The sequence below is a fragment of the Panulirus ornatus genome, chromosome 48 (genome assembly GCF_036320965.1).
Source record: "Panulirus ornatus isolate Po-2019 chromosome 48, ASM3632096v1, whole genome shotgun sequence".
Taxonomy (NCBI): Eukaryota; Metazoa; Arthropoda; class Malacostraca; order Decapoda; family Palinuridae; genus Panulirus; species Panulirus ornatus.
In genome coordinates, this window is record NC_092271.1 from 13,461,489 (window position 1) to 13,485,665 (window position 24,177).

Sequence of the window (24,177 nt, forward strand, 5' to 3'; positions counted from 1 at the left end):
ATCCAGGCCCCATGGACCTTTCCATGGGTTACCCCCACATGCTTCACATGCCCTAGTTCAGTCCATTGACAGCATATCGACCCCGGTATACCACAACGTTCCAATTCACTCTATTCCTTGCACGCCTCTCACCCTTCTGTATGTCCAGGTCCCAATCCCTCAAAATCTTTTCCATTCCATCCTTTCACCTCCAATTTGGACTCTCACTTCTTGTTCCCTCCACCTCTGACACATATATTTTCTTTGTTAACCTTTCCTAACTCATTTTCTCCATAATTCCAAACCATTTCAACACACCCTCATCTCTCTCAACCACACTTTTTTATTACCACACACCTCTCTCACCATTTCATTACTTAATCTATCCACCTCACCCACATAGTCCTCAAACATATCATTTCCCACACATCCACCTTCTTCTGTATGACCCTATCTACAACCCATGCTTCACAAACATATAATATTGTTGAAACTACTATTCCTTTAAACACACCCATTTTTGCTCTCTGAGATAATGTTCTCTCTTTCCACACATTCTTCATAGCTCCCAGAACCTTTGCCCCCTCCCCACCCTATGACTCGCTAACACTTCCATGGTTACATCTGCTGCTAAGTCCATTCCAAGATACCCAAAACATTTCATTTCCTCTAATTTTATCCAATTTGCAGTGATTTCAGATGGTAAGATTCAGGGGAAGTGAAGGTTTCAAAGTCTACTGTGCTGTGTCCCTGATGCAACAGGCAGCTGAGCAGAGGAAAGATCTGGTAGAGGAACGAATGTTTGACCCAATCCCAGCAAAGATAACCTCTGCTATATAGGCAGCACAGCTAGTGGGTCTTTGAGATTTGAGGCTGCAAAGATATTCAGCAGTCACAGGGCTGGGGAAAGGAATAAAATGACACATTTGAATGCGGCTATAGATATTTGAATAATTTTGTTGTACATGATACATATATGAGCCTTCTAACTCTGGAATGAGTTAAATACTAATGCAATGGTAGAAACTACAATCAAAAGGGTGAATAATGTTAGATTACTCTTCTACAACCAAAAGGGTGAATAATGTTAGATTACTCTTCTACAATCAAAAGGATGAATAATGTTAGATTACTCAAGTATATTATATAAGTATGCTCTAAAATTTTCAAGGTTCACCGTTTCTATACAATATATCAGACCTCATTATTAGTAGTACAATTTTGATGCTCTATTTTGCATTCCTCCAAGAAGGTTTTAATAAATCCTCCAACCGTATCAGCATGGGTAAGATGAATGTGATGCTTGCCTGATATTTCATGATAACAACAATGCTTGCAGTCTTGTTTGAATGCTTTCAACATAGTTTCATACAGATCAGAAGTTTCATAGTAGTGCCCTTCCTTTGCCTGAAAAAAACATTAATATCAATTTTAATGTCTTGTGAAAAAAAAAATGGTAAAGAAGTAATGCTTTGCTTTTGCATCCCATGTCACCCAAGTTCAAAGCTTAGGATGCATTACTTTGCACTCTTCCAGGAAACTAAGAATAATCACTCCAATAGTGTTGGCAAGGGTATGGTGAATATGAAGTTTGCCTGAAATTTCATGACAAAAATGGATGGATGGATGGATGAAGGCAGCAAGTATGAATATGTACATGTGTATATATGTATATGTCTATGTATGTATTTGTATGTATACGTTGAAATGTATAGGTATGTATATGTGCGTATGTGGGCATTTATGTATATGTGCGTATGTGGGCGTTTATGTATACATGCGTGTGTGGGTGGGTTGGGCCATTCTTTCGTTTGTTTCCTTGCGCTACCTCGCTAAGGCAGGAGACAGTGATTAAGTATAGTAAAAAAATTATATACATTTTATTTAATTATTTATCATACTTTGTCACTGCCTCCTGCGTTAGCGAGGTAGCGCAAGGAAACAGACGAGAGAATGGCCCAACACACCCAAATGCACGTGTATACATAAACGTGTATGTTATTTCCTATTTCATTTTTCATTATACTTTGTCGCTGTCTTCCACATTAGCGAGGTAGCACAAGGAAACAGACGAAAGAGTGGCCCATCCTACCCACATACACATGTATATAAATACACATCCACACACGCACATATACATACCTATACATTTCAACGAATACCTATAAATACATACACAGACATATACATATATACACATGCCCATAATTCATACTCGCTGCCTTTATTTATTCCCATAGCTACCCTGCCACATATGAAATAGCATCCCCCCTCCCCCCATGAGGTAGCGCTAGGAAAAGATAAAAGGCCATATTCGTTCACTCAGTCTCTAGCTAGTATGTGTAATGCACTGACACCACAGCTCCCTTTCCACATCCATGCCCCACAAAACTTTCCATGGTTTACCCCAGATGCTTCACATGCCCTGGTTCAATCCATTGGCAGCACATTGACCCTGGTATACCACATCGTTCCAATTCACTCTATTCCTTGTACGCCTTTCACCCTCGATGTTCAGGCCCCGATCGCTCAAAATCTTTTTCATTCCATCCTTCCACCTCCAATTTGGTCTCCCACTTCTCATTCCCTCCACCTCTGACACATATCCTCTTTGTCAATCTTTCCTCACTCATTCTCTCCATGTGAACAAACCATTTCAAAACACCCTCTTCTGCTCTATCAACCACACTCTTTTTATTACCACACATCTTTCTCACCCTTTCATTACTTACTCGATCAAACCACCTCACACCACATACTGTCCTCAAACATCTCATTTCTAACACATCCACCCCTCCTCTGCATAACCCTATCTATAGCCCATGCCTCACAACTATATAACATTGCTGGAACCACTATTCCTTCAAACATACCCATTTTTGCTTTCCAAGATAACGTTCTCGCCTTTCACACATTTTTCCAACGCTCCCAGAGCTTTCGCCCCCTCCCCCACCCTATGACTCACTTCCGCTTCCATGGTTCCATCCGCTGCCAATCCACTCTAAGATATCTAAAACACTTCACTTCCTCCAGTTTTTCTCCATTCAAACATACCTCCTAACTGACTTGTCCCTCAACCCTACTGTACCTAATAACCTTGCACTTATTCAGATTTACTCTCAGCTTTCTTCTTTCACACACTTTACCAAACTCAGTCACCAGTTTCTGCAGTTTCTCACCCGAATCAGCCACCAGTGCTGTATCATCAGTGGGAAACAACTGACTCACTTCCCAAGCTCTCTCATCCACAACAGCCTGCATACTTGCCCCTCTCTCCTAAACTCTTGTATTCACCTCCCTAACAAACCCATCCATAAACAAATTAAACAACCATGGAGACATCACGCACCCATCACAAACCGACATTCATTGAGAACCAATCACTTTCCTCTCTTCCTCTTGTACACATGCCTTACATCCTCGATAAAAACCTTTCACTGCTTCTAACAACTTGCCTCCCACACCATATACTCTCAATACCTTAAACAGAGAATCTCTATCAATTCTATCATATGCCTTCTCCAGATCCATACATGCTACATACAAATCCATTTGCTTTTCTAAGTATTTCTCACATACATTCTTCAAAGAAAACACCTGATCCACACATCCTCTATCACTTCTGAAACCACACTGCTCTTCCCCAATCTGATGCTCTGTACATGCCTTCACCCTCTCAATCAATACCCTCCCACATAATTTCCCAGGAATACTCAACAAACTTATACCTCTGTAATTTGAGCACTCACCTTTATCCAATTTGCCTTTGTACAATGGCACTATGCAAGCATTCCGCCAATCCTCAGGCACCTCACCATGAGTCATTTTTTTTCCCCCATACTATTTGCAATCTCCTGCGTTAGCAAGGTAGTGTTTAGAACAGAGGACAGCCTTCAGGGGAAATCCTCACTGGGTCCCCTTCTCTGTTCCTTCTTTTGGAAAATCAAAAACAAGAGGGGAGGATTTCCAGCCCCCCGCTTCCTCCTCTTTTAGTTGCCTTCTACGACACGCACGGTATACGGGGAAGTTTTCTTTCTCTCCTATCTCCAGGGATAACTATGAGTCATACATACATTAAATAACCTTACCAACCAGTCAACAACACAGTCACCCCCTTTTTTAATAAATTCCACAGCAATACCACCCAAACCCGCTGCTTTGCCGGCTTTCATCTTATGCAAAGCTTTTACTGCCGCTTCTCTGTTTACCACATCACTCTCCCTAACTCTCTCACTTTGCACACCACCTCGACCAAAACACCCTATATCTGCCACTCTATCATCAAACATCTTCAACAAACCTTCAAAATCCTCACTCCATCTCCTTCTCACATCACCACTAATTGCTATCACCTCCCCATTTACTGATGTTCCCATTTGTTCCCTTGTCTTCCGCACTTTATTTACCTCCTTCCAAAGCATCTTTTTATCCTCCCTAAAATTTAATGATACTCTCTCACCCCAACTCTCATTTGCCCTCTTTTTCATCTCTTGCACCTTTCTCTTGACCTCCTGCCTCTTTCTTTTATACATCTCCCACTCATTTGCATTATTTCCCTGCAAAAATTGTCCAAATGCCTCTCTCTTCTCTTTCACTAATAATCTTACTTCTTCATCCCACCACTCACTACCCTTTCTAATCTGCCCACCTCCCACACTTCTCATGCCACGAGCATCTTTTGCACAAGCCATCACTGCTTCCCTAAACACATCCCATTCCTCCCCCACTCCCCTTACGTCCTTTGTTCTCACCTTTTTCCATTCTGTACTCAGTCTCTCCTTGGTACTTCCTCACACAAGTCTCCTTCCCAAGCTCACTTACTCTCACCACTCTCTTTACCCCAACATTCTCTCTTCTTTTCTGATATCCTCAACAAATCTTCACCTTCGCTTCCTCAAGATAATGATCAGACATCCCTCCAGTTGCACCTCTCAGCACATTAACATCCAAAAGTCTCTCTTTCGCGTGTCTATCAATTAACACGTAATCCAATAACACTCTCTGGCCATCTCTCCTACTTACATACATATACTTATGTATATCTCTCTTTTTAAACCAGATATTCCCAATCACCAGTCCTTTTTCAGTGCACAAATCTACAAGCTCTTCACCATTTCCATTTACAACACTGAACACCCCATGTACACCAATTATTCCCTCAACTGCCCTATTACTCACCTTTGCATTCAAATCACCCATCACTATAACCTGGTCTTGTGCATCAAAACTACTAACACACTCACGCAGCTGCTCCCAAAACACTTGCCTCTCATGATCTTTCTTCTCATGCCCAGGTGCATATGCACCAATAATCACCCATCTCTCTCCATCCACTTTCACTTTTACCCATATCAATCTTGAGTTTACTTTCTTACACTCTATCACATACTTAACTGCCATCTCCTGTGTTAGTGAGGCAGTGCAAGGAAACATATGAGGAATGGCCCAACCCACCCACAAACACATGTATACACATACATGCCCAAACATGTGCATATACATTTCACTGTAAACATACATATACTTACACAGACATACACATATATACACATGTACATATCCATACCTGCTGCCTTCATCCATTCCTGTCGCCACCCTGCCACACACCCCTCCAGCGAGGCAGCACCAGGAACAGACAAAAAGGCCATCTTTGTTTACACTCAGTCTCTAGCTGTCACATGTAATGTACCGAAACCACTGCTCCCTTTCCACACCCAGGCCCCACAGACTTTTCCATGGTTTACCCCAGATGCTTCGCATGCTCTGGTTCAATCCATTGACAGTACATCGACCCTGGGTATAGCACATCGTTCCAATTCACTCTATTCCTTACATGCCTTTCACCCTCCTGTATGTTGAAGCCTCGATTGCTCAAAATCTTTTTCACTCCATCCTTCCACCTCCAATTTGGTCTCCCGCTTCTCCTTCTTCCCTCCACCTCTGACATATATCCTCTATGTCAATGTTTCCTCACTCATTCTCTCCAAACCATTTCAACACACCCTCCTCTGCTCTCTTAACCACACTTTTTATTACCACACATTTATCTTACCACTTCATTACTTGATCAAACCACCCCACACCACATATTGTCCTCAAACATTTCATTTCCAAAACATCCACGCTCCTCCATACAACCCTATCTACAGCCCAAGCCTTGCAACCATATAGCATTGTTGGAACCACTATTCCTTCAAACACACCCATTTTTGCTCTCTGAGATAATGTTCTCACCTTCCACACATTCTTCAACGCTCCCAGAACCTTCAACCACTCCCCCACCCTGTGACTCACTTCTGCTTCCATGGTTCCGTCCGCTGCTAAGTCCACTCCCAGATATCTAAAATACTTCACTTCCTCCAGTTTTTCATCATTCAAACTTACCTCTCAATTAACTTGGCCCTCAACCCTACTGAACCTAATAACCTTGCTATTATTCACATTTACTCTCAACTCTCTTCTTTCAAACACTTTACCAAACTTATGACGTCAAGGAATGACTGCAAAGATTACTAAGCCTGATATATACTTGGACTTGTACATTTTCAGCTGTGTCCAATGACATGGGAAATCAACTAATTTCTATTTAGTTATCTCTAGAGTATGACACAATTATGATGTCACTTCTACAATCTAAATTTAGTACTTGACATGGGAAATCAACTACTTTCTATTTAGTTATCTCTAGAGTATGACACAATTATGTTGTCACTTCTACAATCTAAATTTAGTACTTGCATGAATAGGGAGTTGGATTATGAGATGGTTCATATTTGGTGCAAAGATGGAAAAAAATCAGTATCACTGACTTTCATGATAATGCTGCAACAATGTGATGATGTGATCCACAACACAAGTAGGTATAACACAAAGCTCAGTATGTGTGTTGATTTCCATTTCAATGCCTGGGTTCTTTATCAATGTATGTGGCAATGACGTGTGTGCAGGACTCGGATGTGTCTTAAAGGTGCTGATGTTCCTGTCTTATGCAACAGCTGTAAGACTCTGACAGTGAGTATAGCTTGAAAGAGGAACCAAACTACTTTAGCACAAGGCATCTACTCAAAGCTGACTGTACAAAGTCATAAAATCTAGCTGAAGTGACATTTTCCTCTGTTATACTAAATAATCATATGCTCTATCTAATCCTGCAAAATTAAACATATACAAATGACAATAATCTTCACCATTAATCTAAATATCCTCTCCCTCTACACTATAGCTTCCTAATTTATCTCCCATGAGGTTCAGATAAATGAGATTATAATGCTTTGCACTGTTTGCCATTCAGTTATATGAAATAAATTTTTTTTTTTTTTCCGCTGTCTCCTGCGTTTGCGAGGTAGCGCAAGGAAACAGATGAAAGAAATGGCCCAACCCACCCCCATACACATGTATATACATACGTCCACACACGCAAATATACATACCTACACAGCTTTCCATGGTTTACCCCAGACGCTTCACATGCCCTGATTCAATCCACTGACAGCACGTCAACCCCGGTATACCACATCGATCCAATTCACTCTATTTCTTGCCCTCCTTTTACCCTCCTGCATGTTCAGGCCCCGATCACACAAAATCTTTTTCACTCCATCTTTCCACCTCTAATTTGGTCTCCCACTTCTCCTCGTTCCCTCCACCTCCGACACATATATCCTCTTGGCCAATCTTTCCTCACTCATTCTCTCCATGTGCCCAAACCATTTCAAAACACCCTCTTCTGCTCTCTCAACCAAGCTCTTTTTATTTCCACACATCTCTCTTACCCTTACGTTACTTACTCGATCAAACCACCTCACACCACACATTGTCCTCAAACATCTCATTTCCAGCACATCCATCCTCCTGCGCACAATTCTATCCATAGCCCACGCCTCGCAACCATACAACATTGTTGGAACCACTGTTCCTTCAAACATACCCATTTTTGCTTTCCGAGATAATGTTCTCGACTTCCACACATTCTTCAAGGCTCCCAGTATTTGGCCCCCTCCCCCACCCTATGATCCACTTCCGCTTCCATGGTTCCATCCGCTGCCAGATCCACTCCCAGATATCTAAAACACTTCACTTCCTCCAGTTTTTCTCCATTCAAACTCACCTCCCAATTGACTTGACCCTCAACCCTACTGTACCTAATAACCTTGCTCTTATTCACATTTACTCTTAACTTTCTTCTTTCACACACTTTACCAAACTCAGTCACCAGCTTCTGCAGTTTCTCACATGAATCAGCCACCAGCGCTGTATCATCAGCGAACAACAACTGACTCACTTTCCAAGCTCTCTCATCCCCAACAGACTTCATACTTGCCCCTCTTTCCAAAACTCTTGCATGAAATACAATAAGATTTATATCATCTTATCAGTTACCCTTTTGATTTGTATGAGGTGTCAGTAGCACCAATAAGGAGAAAAGTTGTCAATTAACAACTAAATACATCTATACTGAAGTATGAGCATTTATTCAAATATGTAACATTCTTAAAAAACTCTTACCTTGATAAACAGAAGAGGACATATAATTGACTTAGCCAGCTCCAACCATGCCTCAAGACTGATGAATCCAATAAAGTACGCTTTTGCTCGTAGGTCCCGTGTAAGAATAAATCCTTCACCATTTTCTGTCCTTCTAGCACCTCTCTGAAGTAGGATTCTAGCGCCTCTATCATCTAAGGATTTACTTCCTTCAATTGTTTTCTTAACAAGTTCTTCATATTGATATATTAATGCTGGTAGAGCAGCATTCTTTTCATTGTCAAAGTACTGAAAAAAATACTTTTTTAACTGAGAAGCATATTTATCAGGTGCACTTGACCAAAGGTTTTATTATGTCTATAGAAATAAAGGCTTCTACATCTTCCTGAAAAATTGATGTATATAATATTCCAATGGCTGCTCCCATGCTGTGTCCAAGGAGTATAAATTTTTTCCAGTCAATAGCAGTCATTGCCTTTTTCACAGCACCAACATATCCTCTTGGATCATAGATAAATCCTGGAGGGAAATGATCTGAGAGGCCATGTCCTGGGAGGTCAAGGGAAAGGAATCTCACATTCTTAGGAAGGAGAGGGGCGATGAGATCAAATGTGTTGGCATTGTCGAGCCAACCATGAAGTCCTGTCAAGAAAATTCTTACCATATAATTAACACAGTATGACATCGTTTTTTCATGTAAAGATAAAATCCTTAAAAGGGTTATGTTACATGGTAATTATGTATGAAAGAAATACTTATTTTATTTTATTTTATTTTGCTTTGTCGCTGTCTGCCACGTTAGCGAGGTAGCGCAAGGAAATAGATGAAAGAATGGCCCAACCCACCCACATACACATGTATATACATACACGTCCACACACGTAAATATACATACCTATACATCTCAATGTACACATATATATACACACACAGACACATACATATATACACATGTACATAATTCATAATGTCTGCCTTTATTTATTCCCATCGCCACTCCGCCACACATGGAATAACAACCCCCTCCCCCCTCATGTGTGCAAGGTAGCGCTAGGAAAAGACAACAAAGCCCCCATTCGTTCACACTCAGTCTCTAGCTGTCATGTAATAATGCAATGAAACCACAGCTCCCTTTCCACATCCAGGCCCCACACAACTTTCCATGGTTTACCCCTGATGCTTCACATGCCCTGATTCAATCCAGTGACAGCACGTCGACCCCGGTATACCACATCGATCCAATTCACTCTATTCCTTGCCCGCCTTTCACCCTCCTGCATGTTCAGGCCCCAATCACTCAAAATCTTTTTCATTCCATCTTTCCTACTCCAATTTGGTCTCCCACTTCTCCTCGTTCCCTCCACCTCCGACACGATAAAAACTTTTCACTGCTTCTAACAACTTGCCTCCCACACCATACATTCTTAGTACCCTCCACAGAGCATCTCTATCAACTCTATCATATGCCTTTTCCAGATCCATAAATGCTACATACAAATCCATTTGCTTTCCTAAGTATTTCTCACATACATTCTTCAAAGCAAACACCTGATCCACACATCCTCTACCACTTCTGAAACCACACTGCTCTTCCCCAATCTGATGCTCTGTACATGACTTCACCCTCTCAATCAATACCCTCCCATATCATTTACCAGGAATACTCAACAAACTTATACCTCTGTAATTTGAGCACTTACTCTTATCCCCTTTGCCTTTGTACAATGGCACTATGCAAGCATTCCGCCAATCCTCAGGTACCTCACCATGATTCATACATACATTAAATAACCTTACCAACCAGTCAATAATACAGTCACCCCCTTTTTTTAAAAAATTCCACTGCAATACCATCCAAACTTGCTGCCTTGCCAGCTTTCATCTTCCACAAAGCTTTTACTACCTCTTCTCTGTTTACCAAATTATTTTCCCTAACCCTCTCACTTTGCACACCACCTCGACCAAAACACCCTATATCTGCCACTCTACCATCAAACACATTCAACAAACCTTCAAAATACTCACTCCATCTCCTTCTCACATCACCACTACTTGTTATCACCTCCCCATTAGCCCCTTCACTGAAGTTCCCATTTGCTCCCTTGTCTTACGCACTTTATTTACCTCCTTCCAGAACATCTTTTTATTCTCCCTAATATTTAATGATACTCTCTCACCCCAACTCTCATTTGCCCTCTTTTTCACCTCTTGCACCTTTCTCTTGACCTCCTGTTTCTTTCTTTTATACATCTCCCACTCATTTGCATTTTTTCCCTGCAAAAATCGTCCAAATGCCTCTCTCTTCTCTTTCACTAATAATCTTACTTCTTCATCCCACCACTTACTACCCTTTCTAATCAACCCACCTCCCACGCTTCTCATGCCACAAGCATCTTTTGCGCAAGCCATCACTGCTTCCCTAAATACATCCCATTCCTCCCCCACTCCCCTTACGTCCTTTGTTCTCACCTTTTTCCATTCTGTACTCAGTCTCTCCTGGTACTTCCTCACACAAGTCTCCTTCCCAAGCTCACTTACTGTCACCACCCTCTTCACCCCAACATTATCTCTTCTTTTCTGAAAACCCATACAAATCTTCACCTTCGCCTCCACAAGATAATGATCAGACATCCCTCCAGTTGCACCTCTCAGCACACTGACATCCAAAAGTCTCTCTCGCGCGCCTGTCAATTAGCACGTAATCCAATAACGCTCTCTGGCCATCTCTCCTACTTACATACGTATACTTATGTATATCTCGCTTTTTAAACCAGGTATTCCCAATCACCAGTCCTTTTTCAGCACATAAATCTACAAGCTCTTCACCATTTCCATTTACAACACTGACCACCCCATGTATACCAATTATTCCCTCAACTGCCACATTACTCACCTTTGCATTCAAATCACCCATCACTATAACCCGGTTTTGTGCATCAAAACCACTTACACACTCATTCAGCTGCTCCCAAAACACTTGCCTCTCATGATCTTTCTTCTCATGCCCAGGTGCATATGCACCAATAATCACCCATCTCTCTCTCAGTTTTACCCATATTAATCTAGAATTTACTTTCTTACATTCTATCACATACTCCCACAACTGTTCCAAGAGTAGTGCTACTCCTTCCCTTGCTCTTGTCATCTCACTATATATATGTATATATATTTATATACAATCCTCCCCTCTCGTTTCTTTTTAATTTTCCAAAAGAAGGAACAGAGAAGGGGGCCAGGTGAGGATATTCCCTCAAAGGCCCAGTCCTCTGTTCCTAACGCTACCTTGCTAATGCGGGAAATGGCGAATAGTATGAAAGAAAAAAAAATCTATATATATTCTTTCAAACTATTAGCCATTTCCCGCATTAGCAAGGTAGCATTAAGAACAGAGGACTGGGCCTCTGAGGGAATATCCTCACCTGGCCCCCTTCTCTGTTCCTTCTTTTGGAAAATTAAAAAAAAACAAGAGGGGAGGATTGCCAGCCTCCCACTCCCTCCCCTCTTAGTCGCCCTCTACAACACGCAGGGAATACGTGGGAAGTATTCTTTCTGCCCTAGCCCCAGGGATATATATATATATATATATATATATATATATATTTTTTTATATTTATTATTATACTTTGTCACTGTCTCCTACGTTTGCGAGGTAGCGCAAGGATATATATATATAAACAGAGAAGAGGTAGTAAAAGCTTTGCGGAAGATGAAAGCCGGCAAAGGCAGCAGGTTTGGATGGTATTGCAGTGGAATTTATTAAAAAAGGGGGTGACTGTATTGTTGACTGGTTGGTAAGGTTATTTAATGTATGTATGACTCATGGTGAGGTGCCTGAGGATTGGAGGAATGCGTGCATAGTGCCATTGTACAAAGGCAAAGGGGATAAGAGTGAGTGCTCAAATTACAGAGGTATAAGTTTGTTGAGTATTCCTGGTAAATTATATGGGAGGGTATTGATTGAGAGGGTGAAGGCATGTACAGAGCATCAGATTGGGGAAGAGCAGTGTGGTTTCAGAAGTGGTAGAGGATGTGTGGATCAGGTGTTTCCTTTGAAGAATGTATGTGAGAAATACTTAGAAAAGCAAATGGATTTGTATGTAGCATTTATGGATCTGGAGAGGGCATATGATACAGTTGATAGAGATGCTCTGTGGAAGGTATTTAGAATATATGGTGTGGGTGGCAAGTTGTTAGAAGCAGTGAAAAGATTTTATCGAGGATGTAAGGCATGTGTATGTGTAGGAAGAGAGGAAAGTGATTGGTTCTCAGTGAATGTAGGTTTGCGGCAGGGGTGTGTGATGTCTCCATGGTTGTTTAATTTGTTTATGGATGGGGTTGTTAGGGAGGTAAATGCAAGAGTTTTGGAAAGAGGGGCAAAAATGAAGTCTGTTGTGGATGAGAGAGCTTGGGAAGTGAGTCAGTTGTTGTTCGCTGATGATACAGCGCTGGTGGCTGATTCATGTGAGAAACTGCAGAAGCTAGTGACTGAGTTTGGTAAAGTGTGTGAAAGAAGAAAGTTAAGAGTAACTGTGAATAAGAGCAAGGTTATTAGGTACAGTAGGGTTGAGGGTCAAGTCAATTGGGAGGTAAGTTTGAATGGAGAAAAACTGGAGGAAGTAAAGTGTTTTAGATATCTGGGAGTGGATCTGGCAGCGGATGGAACCATGGAAGCGGAAGTGGATCATAGGGTGAGGGAGGGGGCGAAAATTCTGGGAGCCTTGAAGAATGTGTGGAAGTCGAGAACATTATCTCGGAAAGCAAAAATGGGTATGTTTGAAGGAATAGTGGTTCCAACAATGTTGTATGGTTGCGAGGCGTGGGCTATGGATAGAGTTGTGCGCAGGAGGATGGATGTGCTGGAAATGAGATGTTTGAGGACAATGTGAGCGTGTGAGGTGGTTTGATCGAGTAAGTAACGTAAGGGTAAGAGAGATGTGTGGAAATAAAAAGAGCGTGGTTGAGAGAGCAGAGGAGGGTGTTTTGAAATGGTTTGGGCACATGGAGAGAATGAGTAAGGAAAGACTGACCAAGAGGATATATGTGTCGGAGGTGGAGGGAACGAGGAGGAGTGGGAGATCAAATTGGAGGTGGAAAGATGGAGTGAAAAGGATATTGAGTGATCAGGGCCTGAACATGCAGGAGGGTGAAAGGCAGGCAAGGAATAGAGTGAATTGGATCGATGTGGTATACCGGGGTCGACATGCTGTCAATGGATTGAATCAGGGCATGTGAAGCATCTGGGATAAACCATGGAAAGTTCTGTGGGGCCTGGATGTGGAAAGGGAGCTGTGGTTTCGGGCATTATTGCATGACAGCTAGAGACTGAGTGTAAATGAATGGGGCCTTTGTTGTCTTTACCTAGCGCTACCTCGCACACATGAGGGGGGAGGGGGATGTTATTCCATGTGTGGCGAGGTGGCGATGGGAATGAATAAAGGCAGACAGTGTGAATTGTGTGCATGTGTATATATGTATATGTCAGTGTGTGTATATATATGTGTACATTGAGATGTATGGGTATGCACATTTGTGTGTGGGGACGTGTATGTATATACATGTGTATGGGGGTGGGTTGGGCAATTTCTTTCGTCTGTTTCCTTGTGCTACCTCGCAAATGCGGGAGACAGCGACAAAGCAAAATAATAATTATAATATAATATATATATGAATAAAGGCAGACAGTATGAATTATGTACATGTGTATATATGTATATGTCTGTGTGTGTATATATATGTATACGTTGAGATGTATAGGTATGTATATTTGCGTGTATGGACGTGTTTGTATATACATGTGTATGTGGGTGGGTTGGGCCATTCTTTCACCTGTTTCCTTGCGTTACCTCGCTAACGCAGGAGACAGCGACAAAGCAAAATAAATAAATAAATATATTCATACTTGCTTGCCTTCATCCATTCTCCCAAAGTAGCTGGGTAGTGCACAGTAAGAATATAGTGTTCAATTCTATATGACCATCGGCATCTGCAATATGATTCAACAAAATTCTGTCAATGCTTTAACTTTCATACTTAAGCCAGGGATTAGCTGTTTACATAGTATCTTTTTCCTTTACCAACAAGGATTTTCACTGGTAAAGTTCTATTCTAATGACACCACAGAAATATCTAGTGTCATGGTCATGGACTTTTTCTTACATATAACACTGAATATATAATCTTTTCTAAGTATTTCTCACATACATTCTTCAAAGCAAACACCTGATCCACACATCCTCTACCACTTCTGAAACCACACTGCTCTTCCCCAATCTGATGCTCTGTACATGCCTTCACCCTCTCAATCAATACCCTCCCATATAATTTACCAGGAATACTCAACAAACTTATACCTCTGTAATTTAAGCACTCACTCTTATCCCCTTTGCCTTTGTACAATGGCACCATGCACGCATTCCGCCAATCCTCAGGCACCTCACCATGAGTCATACATACATTAAATAACCTTACCAAACAGTCAACAATACAGTCACCCCCTTTTTTAATAAATTCCACTGCAATACCATCCAAACCTGCTGCCTTGCCGGCTTTCATCTTCCGCAAAGCTTTTACTACCTCTTCTCTGTTTACCAAATCATTTTCCCCAACCCTCTCACTTTGCACACCACCTCGACCAAGACACCCTATATCTGCCACTCTATCATCAAACACATTCAACAAACCTTCAAAATACTCACTCCGTCTCCTTCTCACATCACCACTGTCTGCCTTTATTCACATCACCACTACTTGTTATCACCTCCCCATTCATTGAAGTTCCCATTTGCTCCCTTGTCTTACGCACTTTATTTACCTCCTTCCAGAACATCTTTTTATTCTCCCTAAAATTTAATGATACTCTCTCACCCCAACTCTCATTTGCCCTCTTTTTCACCTCTTGAACCTTTCTCTTGACCTCCTGTCTCTTTCTTTTATACATCTCCCACTCATTTGCATTTTTTCCTGCAAAAATCATCCAAATGCCTCTCTCTTCTCTTTCACTAATAATCTTACTTCTTCATCCCACCACTCACTACCCATTCTAATCAACCCACCTCCCATGCTTCTCATGCCACAAGCATCTTTTGCGCAATCCATCACTGATTCCCTAAATACATCCCATTCCTCCCCCACTCCCCTTACTTCCATTGTTCTCACCTTTTTCCATTCTGTACTCAGTCTCTCCTGGTACTTCCTAACACAAGTCTCCTTCCCAAGCTCACTTACTCTCACCACCCTCTTCACCCCAACATTCACTCTTCTTTTCTGAAAACCCATACAAATCTTCACCTTAGCCTCCACAAGATAATGATCAGACATCCCTCCAGTTGCACCTCTCAGCACATTTACATCCAAAAGTCTCTCTTTCGCGCGCCTGTCAATTAACACGTAATCCAATAACGCTCTCTGGCCATCTCTCCTACTTACATACGTATACTTATGTATATCTCGCTTTTTAAACCAGGTATTCCCAATCACCAGTCATTTTTCAGCACATAAATCTACAAGCTTTTGGATTTGTATGTAGCATTTATGGATCTGGAGAAGGCATATGATAGAGTTGATAGAGATGCTCTGTGGAAGGTATTAAGAATGTATGGTGTGGGTGGCAAGTTGTTAGAAGCAGTGAAAAGTTTTTATCGAGGATGTAAGGCATGTGTACGTGTAGGAAGAGAGGAAAGTGACTGGTTCTCAGTGAATGTAGGTTTGCGGCAGGGGTGTGAGATGTCTCCATGGTTGTTTAATTTGTTTATGGATGGGGTTGTTAGGGAGGTGAATGCAAGAGTTTTGGAAAGAGGGGCAAGTATGCAGTCTGTTGTGGATGAGAGAGCTTGGGAAGTGAGTCAGTTGTTGTTCGCTGATGATACAGCGCTGGTGGCTGATTCATGTGAGAAACTGCAGAAGCTAGTGACTGAGTTTGGTAAAGTGTGTGAAAGAAGAAAGTTAAGAGTAAATGTGAATAAGAGCAAGGTTATTAGGTACAGTAGGGTCGAGGGTCAAGTCAATTGGGAGGTAAGTTTGAATGGAGAAAAACTGGAGGAATTAAGTGCTTTAGATATCTGGGAGTGGATCTGGCAGTGGATGAAACCATGGAAGCGGAAGTGAATCATAGGGTGGGGGAGGGGGCGAAAATCCTGGGAGCCTTGAAGAATGTGTGGAAGTCGAGAACATTATCTCGGAAAGCAAAAATGGGTATGTTTGAAGGAATAGTAGTTCCAACAATGTTGTATGGTTGCAAGGCATGGGCTATGGATAGAGTTGTGCGCAGGAGGGTGGATGTGCTGGAAATGAGATGTTTGAGGACAATGTGTGGTGTGAGGTGGTTTGATCAAGTAAGTAAAGTAAGGGTAAGAGAGACGTGTGGAAATAAAAAGAGTGTGTTTGAGAGAGCAGAAGAGGGTGTTTTGAAATGGTTTGGGCACATGGAGAGAATGAGTGAGGAAAGATTGACCAAGAGGATATATGTGTTGGAGGTGGAGGGAACGAGGAGAAGTGGGAGACCAAATTGGAGGTGGAAAGATGGAGTGAAAAAGATTTTGAGTGATCGGGGCCTGAACATGCAGGAGGGTGAAAGGCGGGCAAGGAATAGAGTGAATTGGATCGATGTGGTATACCGGGGTTGACGTGCTGTCAGTGGATTGAATCAGGGCATGTGAAGCGTCTGGGGTAAACCATGGAAAGCTGTGTGGGGCCTGGATATGGAAAGGGAGCTGTGGTTTCGGGCATTATTGCATGACAGCTAGAGACAGTGTGAACGAATGAGGCCTTTGTTGTCTTTTCCTAGCGCTACCCCACACACGTGACGGGGGAGGGGGATGGTATTCTATGTGTGGCGAGGTGGCGATGGGAATGAATAAAGGCAGACAGTGTGAATTGTGTGCATGGGTATATATGCATGTGTCTGTGTGTGTATATATATGTGTACATTGAGATGTATAGGTATGTATATTTGCGTGTGTGGACGTGTGTGTATATACATGTGTATGGGGGTGGGTTTGGCCATTTCTTTCGTCTGTTTCCTTGTGCTACCTCGCAAACGCGGGAGACAGCGACAAAGCAAAATAAAATAAATAAAAAATATATAATCTTATTATTTAGCTTTGACATCATAAAAGACATTGTAACTGAAAACCTTATAAAATCTTAAATAATTCATTATTAATGTAAAACAATATATGAAAGGGTAAATAAACTTTTCTCTTAAGTGTGTCTACTGCTAGCCCTTAATGTTAAGAGTATGTAATCTACTTCTCAAGTGTTGCTATTGTGAGATGTCACTCTATCAGCTATCACTGTGCCTTTGGTAGAGAATAAATCAAAATCATGTATGTTTTATAATGTGGTCTGTATAATACTGAATACCCTTCAGTATATATGTCTGTCTTCATAATAACAACATGATGACACATATTCAAAGGGATATTCCTTGACGAAAAAAAAAGCATGAAAATTCACACCTAATATCAGCCGTGGACCTGAGCCTCTTGCTTTTCCTCGGAGGGTCCCCCATCCTATGTTAATTTCTATTTGTTCCCATTCCAAAGCTTCATTTGTCATTCTTCTTTGATGTTTAACAGGGCTTGAGGCCACATCATTATCAATTTCTCTTTTACTAAGATCTTGCAACTCCTCATCTTTCCTTTCATTTGTGTCTTCTGGAGATGCTGGCATTCCACTTTACTGTAATGAACACCCTTCATGAACAAGAGATATGCTACAAACATCAGGTAAGGATCCTGCATATATACTATACAGCAGAATTCATTTCATACGAGTACTGCAGTGCATAGTTTCACAACAAAACAGACAATCACAAAATGGTTAATGGTAGAGCATATTCAATCAACGAATTTGTACTAATCTTCATTATACAAAAGGCACTCCTGTCTGTCCATCCCAGATCTGTAGACATGGTAAGGAAGTTACTGAATGCCTAATAACTACTCCCTACACACAAATGCCTACAGCACTGAACAATGCCATCCACTGTCCAGGATGTGGTGGTCAGAGAGGTGAGTAACAAAAGACTGGGAGGAATAGGGTGGTGGTGGTAAAGGAGTGTGTGGTGGCCTGGGAAGAATAGGATGGCAATAGTAAGGGAGGGTATGGTAACCAAGGAGTACCTATCTATGAGTACCTATGATGAGATTTTGCCTTGATGGCAGAGCTAGCTCACACCACTTTTGACTTACATGTTGAGGAATGATAGTTCACCCATTCATTTCTCCTTGCCCCATCACTTGTCTTATCTATCGTATGGCATCATTTTTTCAGCAGCAGTAGACCAGCTATTCCATTCTAGCTTCATCCAATACTATCTTCAATAAAGAATTGAATCTTCTTTTGGAATTTCTGTAGTCACTCCATGTAAATTTCTTAGATCACCAAGTATTGCAAAGAATACCGTTGGTGAGGTTAGGGTGTGGTGGCCAGGGTTGGACAGCATAGTAGTGGTAAGGGAGGGTGTGGTGGCTCTCTGCACAGGTTCTACATAAAAAGCATAGACCATCACAAAGATACCTTAGTGATTCATCCCTGACGGAAGTTTCAACAACAGAAAATCTGCGATGTAAGGATAAGTATCATCTGTAAAACCTAACTGCACCTATAAGGAGGAAGCCCAACACACCTGAGGCTTAAACCCCTTAACTCCTGTTAAACAGCCATTAAAACTTTCCTGTCACTCTCATTTTCATACTAACTGCATTAGAGGGAAAAATCCTCACTTGGTCCACTTCTCTGTTACTTCTCTTAGAAAAGTAAATCAGGAAGGGAAGATTTCCAGTCCCCTTTTAGTCACCTTCTGCAAAACATAGGGAATACATGGGATGTGTTCTTTCTCCCCTACCCCAGGGATAATATATGTGTGGATCAGGTGTTCACTTTGAAGAATGTATGTGTGAAATACTTAGAAAAACAGATGGATTTGTATGTAGAATTTAAGAATCAGGAGAAGGCACATCATATGGTTGATAGAGATGCTTTGTGGACGGTTTTAAGAGTATATGGTGTGGGAGGTAAGTTGCTAGAAGCAGTGAAAAGTTTTTATCAAGGATGTAAGGCATGTGTACAAGCAGGAAGAGAGAAAATATCAATTTGCAGCAGGGGTGCATGATGTCTCCATGGTTAATTTGTTTATGGATGCGGTGGTTAAGGAGGTGAATGCAAGAGTTTTAGAGAGAGGGGCAAGTATGCGGTCTGTTGTGGATGAGAGGGCTTGGGAAGAGTCAGCTGTTGTTCACTGATGATACAGTGCTGGTGGCTGATTCGGGTGAGAAACTGCAGAAGCTGGTGACTGAGTTTGGTAAAGTGTGTGAAAGAAGAAAGTTGAGAGTAAATGTGAATAAGAACAAGGTTATTAGGTTCAGTAGGGCTGAGAGGCAAGTTAATTGAGAGGTAAGTTTGAATGGAGAAAAACTGGAGGAAGTGAAGTGTTTTAGATATCTGGGAGTGGACTTAGCAGTGGATGGAACCATGGAAGGGGAAGCGAGTCATGGAGTGAGGGAGGGTGTGAAGGTTTTGGGAGCACTGAAGAATGTGTGGAAGGCAAGAACACTATCTTAGGGAGCAAAAATGGGTATGCTTGAAGGAATAGTGATTCCAACAATGTTATAAGGTTGTGAGGCATGGGCTATAGATAGGATTGTATGGAGGAGGGTGGATGTGTTGGAAATGAGATATTTGAGGACAGTATGTGGTGTGAGGTGGTTTGATTGAGTAAGTAATGTAAGGGTAAGAGAGATGAGGAAATAAAAAGAGTGGCTGAGAGAGCAGAAGAGGGTGTATTGAAATGGTTTGGTCCCATGGAGAGAATGAGTGAGGAAAGATTGACAAAGAGGATATATGTGTCAGAGGTAGAGGGAACGAGAAGTGGGAGACCAAATTGGAGGTGGAAGGATGGAGTGAAAAAGATTTTGAGCGATCGGGGCCTGAACATGCAGGAGGGTGAAAGGTGTGCAAGGAATAGAGTGAATTGGAACGATGTGTTATACTGGGGTTGACATGCTGTCAATGGATTGAACCAGGGCATGTGAAGCATCTGGGGTAAACCATGGAAAGTTTTGTGAGGCCTGGATGTGGAAAGGGAGCTGTGGTTTCGGTACATTATACATGACAGTTAGAGACTGAGTGTGAACGAATGTGGCCTTTGCTGTCTTTTCCCAGCACTACTTTGCTCATGTGCAGGGGAGGGGTGTGTCATTTCATGTGTGGCGGGGTAGCGATGGGAATGAATAAAGGACAGCCAGTATGAATTATGTTCACTGAAAACTAATCACTTTCCTCTCTTCCTACTCGTACACATGCCTTACATCCTCGATAAAAACTTTTTACTGCTTCTAACAACTTGCCTCCCACACCATATTTTCTTAATACCTTCCAAAGAGCATCTCTATCAACTCTATCATATGCATTCTCCAGACCCATAAAAGCTACATACAAATCCATTTGCTTTTCTAAGTATTTCTCACATACATTCTTCAAAGCAAACACCTGATCCACACATCCTCTACCACTTCTGAAGCCACACTGCTCTTCCCCAATCTGATGCTCTGGACATGACTTCACTCTCTCAATCAATACCCTCCCACATAATTTCCCAGGAATACTCAACAAACTTATACCTCTGTAATCTGAGCACTCACCTTTATCCTCTTTGCCTTTATACAATGGCACTATGCAAGCATTCCGCCAATCCTCAGGCACCTCACCATGAGTCAAACATCCATTAAATATCCTTACCAACCAGTCACCAATACAGTCACCCCCTTTTTTTAATAAATTCCACTGCAATACCATCCAAACCCGCTGCCTTGCAGGCTTTCATCTTCCGCAAAGCATTTATTACCTCCTCTCTGGTTTACCAAATCATTCTCCCTAAACTCTCACTTTGCACACCACTTCAACCAAAACACCCTATATCTGCCACTCTATCATCAAACACATTCAACAAACCTTCAAAATACTCACTCCATATATATACCCACATGATTTCTTTTAAACATTTGTACTTTAGTTTAGCTGTACCTATCAAGAACTGGACTTCATTTCACATGTTCTACAATTTTTTTTAGTTTCAAGTATTACAGTCACTGCCCTTTTGCCAATCTGCAAGCTTTTGCTCTTATCTGAATTTCTAAGCATTACATTATAATGCCAAACAAAATCACCAACATTTTGAAGTTAGATTTGATGTAATAGACTACATGTTTACTAAACATCTTTTGATGAAAGTGTATTTAGGGCATAGTGATAAAGTTCAAGGGTATAACATGCAAAACTCAGCAATATAAATAATTTAATTTCCCTATGAAAGTATGTTGTATATGGAGCAAAATGAGATTGGGGTACCATAATTTGGAGCATCAGGTTTTATCCTGGTAAGAGACAGAGATCATCAGTAACACTGGATAACAGAGAAGAAGAATGTAAGGACAGGGATAAATGGAGACTTATTTGCCATGGCTACTCCCTAAATTGGAGTTCCTGGAGAGAATGAGCATTAAAGATATAGACAGATAGATAGATAGACAAATAAAGGGGAAAAGTATTCATACTGGTATGGAGAAAGACATCCTTCTGATTCAAAGTAATTTTTGTTACTCTCTGAAACACCTTCAACCTCTAAAGGGTGACCTACAACATAAATCAGCAAAAAAATAACTTTAGTTTCCATCAAACTTTTAATTTACTTAAAATTCCTTGGAAAAGTTTGGGACTTGGCTTGTATGGACCATTTGTCTTCTATGGACCATCTCTCCCAATTAGTCTAAATGGGGTTTTATTAGACTCTCTTGCAGCCCTACTGAATTTAGTGCAGTTAAATTGAACTTAATAATCTATCAGTTTAGTTCTGCATCATAAATAGATGTTAACACAGCAAATGTGTTTCATAATATGTATGTAGTGTTGCGAGTATTAAATGATTGCAGATAATTATTTGGGGCACTATATAATTCCGAATGGAATTAAAAGGACAACAGTTACGTATGTCAGAAAATCTTGGGCTAATCTATGTTTAAGTAGGAAATGATGGTAGAAATATACCTTCATTGTCTTCATCTGCTAAGGATTGTGAAGTTTATTTAAATCTGGCTTCATGTTGTTGGTGCATTTTCTTTTAGTGTGACTAGAATACAGAACATTATGATAAATGATGATTGCAAAAAGGTTGAGATTTTAGGTTGTGTTAAATTTACATAGGTGTATCACCTATTTTTAGACTGATCCCACGATTTCCCTGATGTATTATAATCGCCTAATACAATATCATTCAGCAGGAAATATAACATAAATCACTCCTCTGCAGGTATTTCTATAATCACAATAAACATATAAAACAAAAAAAATAGACATTCTGCAAAGATATTTTCAAAATGAACCTACAGTGATAAATTGCCTTAATCTTTTGATTCATTGTAACTAATTTATGTATGTTTCTCAGTACTTGCAAAAACTCTTCGTCTACAAGAAAAGTTAAAAAAAATTCCATTAAAGAAGTGGAGGAAAGTTAGTGAGCAAAATACTTTTTGATCCACTGGTCATATCTTGTCGGCATAATAACCACTGCCGGTACTTTTTCCATGCAACATAGACTTGGTTTAGTTAGTCTTTACTGTCTAAAACTCGCCCAGTAAACCTAACCAAACACATAATTATCTCAATCTTTTTTAAATTAGAGCAGGTACTAGAAAACCATAAAATTTTCCTATTAAATCTGATTAACTTAGCTATGTATGGTGCTGGGTAATTGGACAATCACCCAGTGTAAGGTTAATTAAGTTATTCAAAGATTTCACAAAGTCAATATGACTATTTAATGATAGACTTACAGATCCTTGAATTGCGTAATCACACTGGGACATCTACTCGAAAATCATCCTAGGCTAGACTAAGCAAGGCTAAAGGGGTAAGGAAGTGGGTAACGGAGCCACAGCTCACTGCACTTTATCTGAAAATGAAAGTGATATTATTTCTCCCCACATGAAAAGGATTGTCATTGTAAATTGTTATGGGAAATTTACCTAAAGGCGGACGTGGAAGGTTGTAATGGACGTAAGATTTGCTCCCCGGTCGAGGTTATGGTAGAGACGTGTGTGTGTGTTTGTGTGATATTACCTCACCATCAAATAATATCAATACACAAAACTTCACTTGGTGACACTATTTCAGAGGGAGACAGAGGATGCAGGTAATTTTCCTTTCAACAGCCGATGCTTAATTGTTTGGGAAAGGTAACGAGGAGGCATGACTTATCATCCATAACATTACGTCATGCTTGATATTGCATATTTTGCTTTTTGGGAATATAACATGATATTAGGATTGCCATGGCAAAACGATTGGTTCTTATACCTCAGCGTATCACTAGAGAGACAAAGGCTTTATCTGTGACTGCTTACAAAATCACCAGATTTTAAAGTTACATTTTCGGTAATACTTCATTAAGGGTGTATTTCTAAATCACTTTTCACAAGTTTATGCTTTACTGAATATGGGGATTTTTAGGTACTATAAAGCAGGTGAGCATTTCTTTCAGAGATTGGAGGTATATCAGGAGTAACAAAAACCAATTTCAATTAGAAAGATGCTGAAGGGGTTTAGGTGAGGTTTTCATAGGTTCTGTGGTAATTAACGCCACGTCTTTCCTCATACCGGTATTTTTGCCTAAGGCAAGAAAAAACGAGTAAATATCATGGTTTCATCTTAAAAAGCATT

General features: G+C 40.9%; 1 pseudogene; it reads right to left on the minus strand.

Annotated features, from left to right (window-relative positions):
* Positions 1-904: 904 nt before the first annotated feature.
* LOC139764106 (probable serine hydrolase) lies at positions 905-23,383 on the minus strand (annotated as a pseudogene).
* Positions 23,384-24,177: the final 794 nt, after the last annotated feature.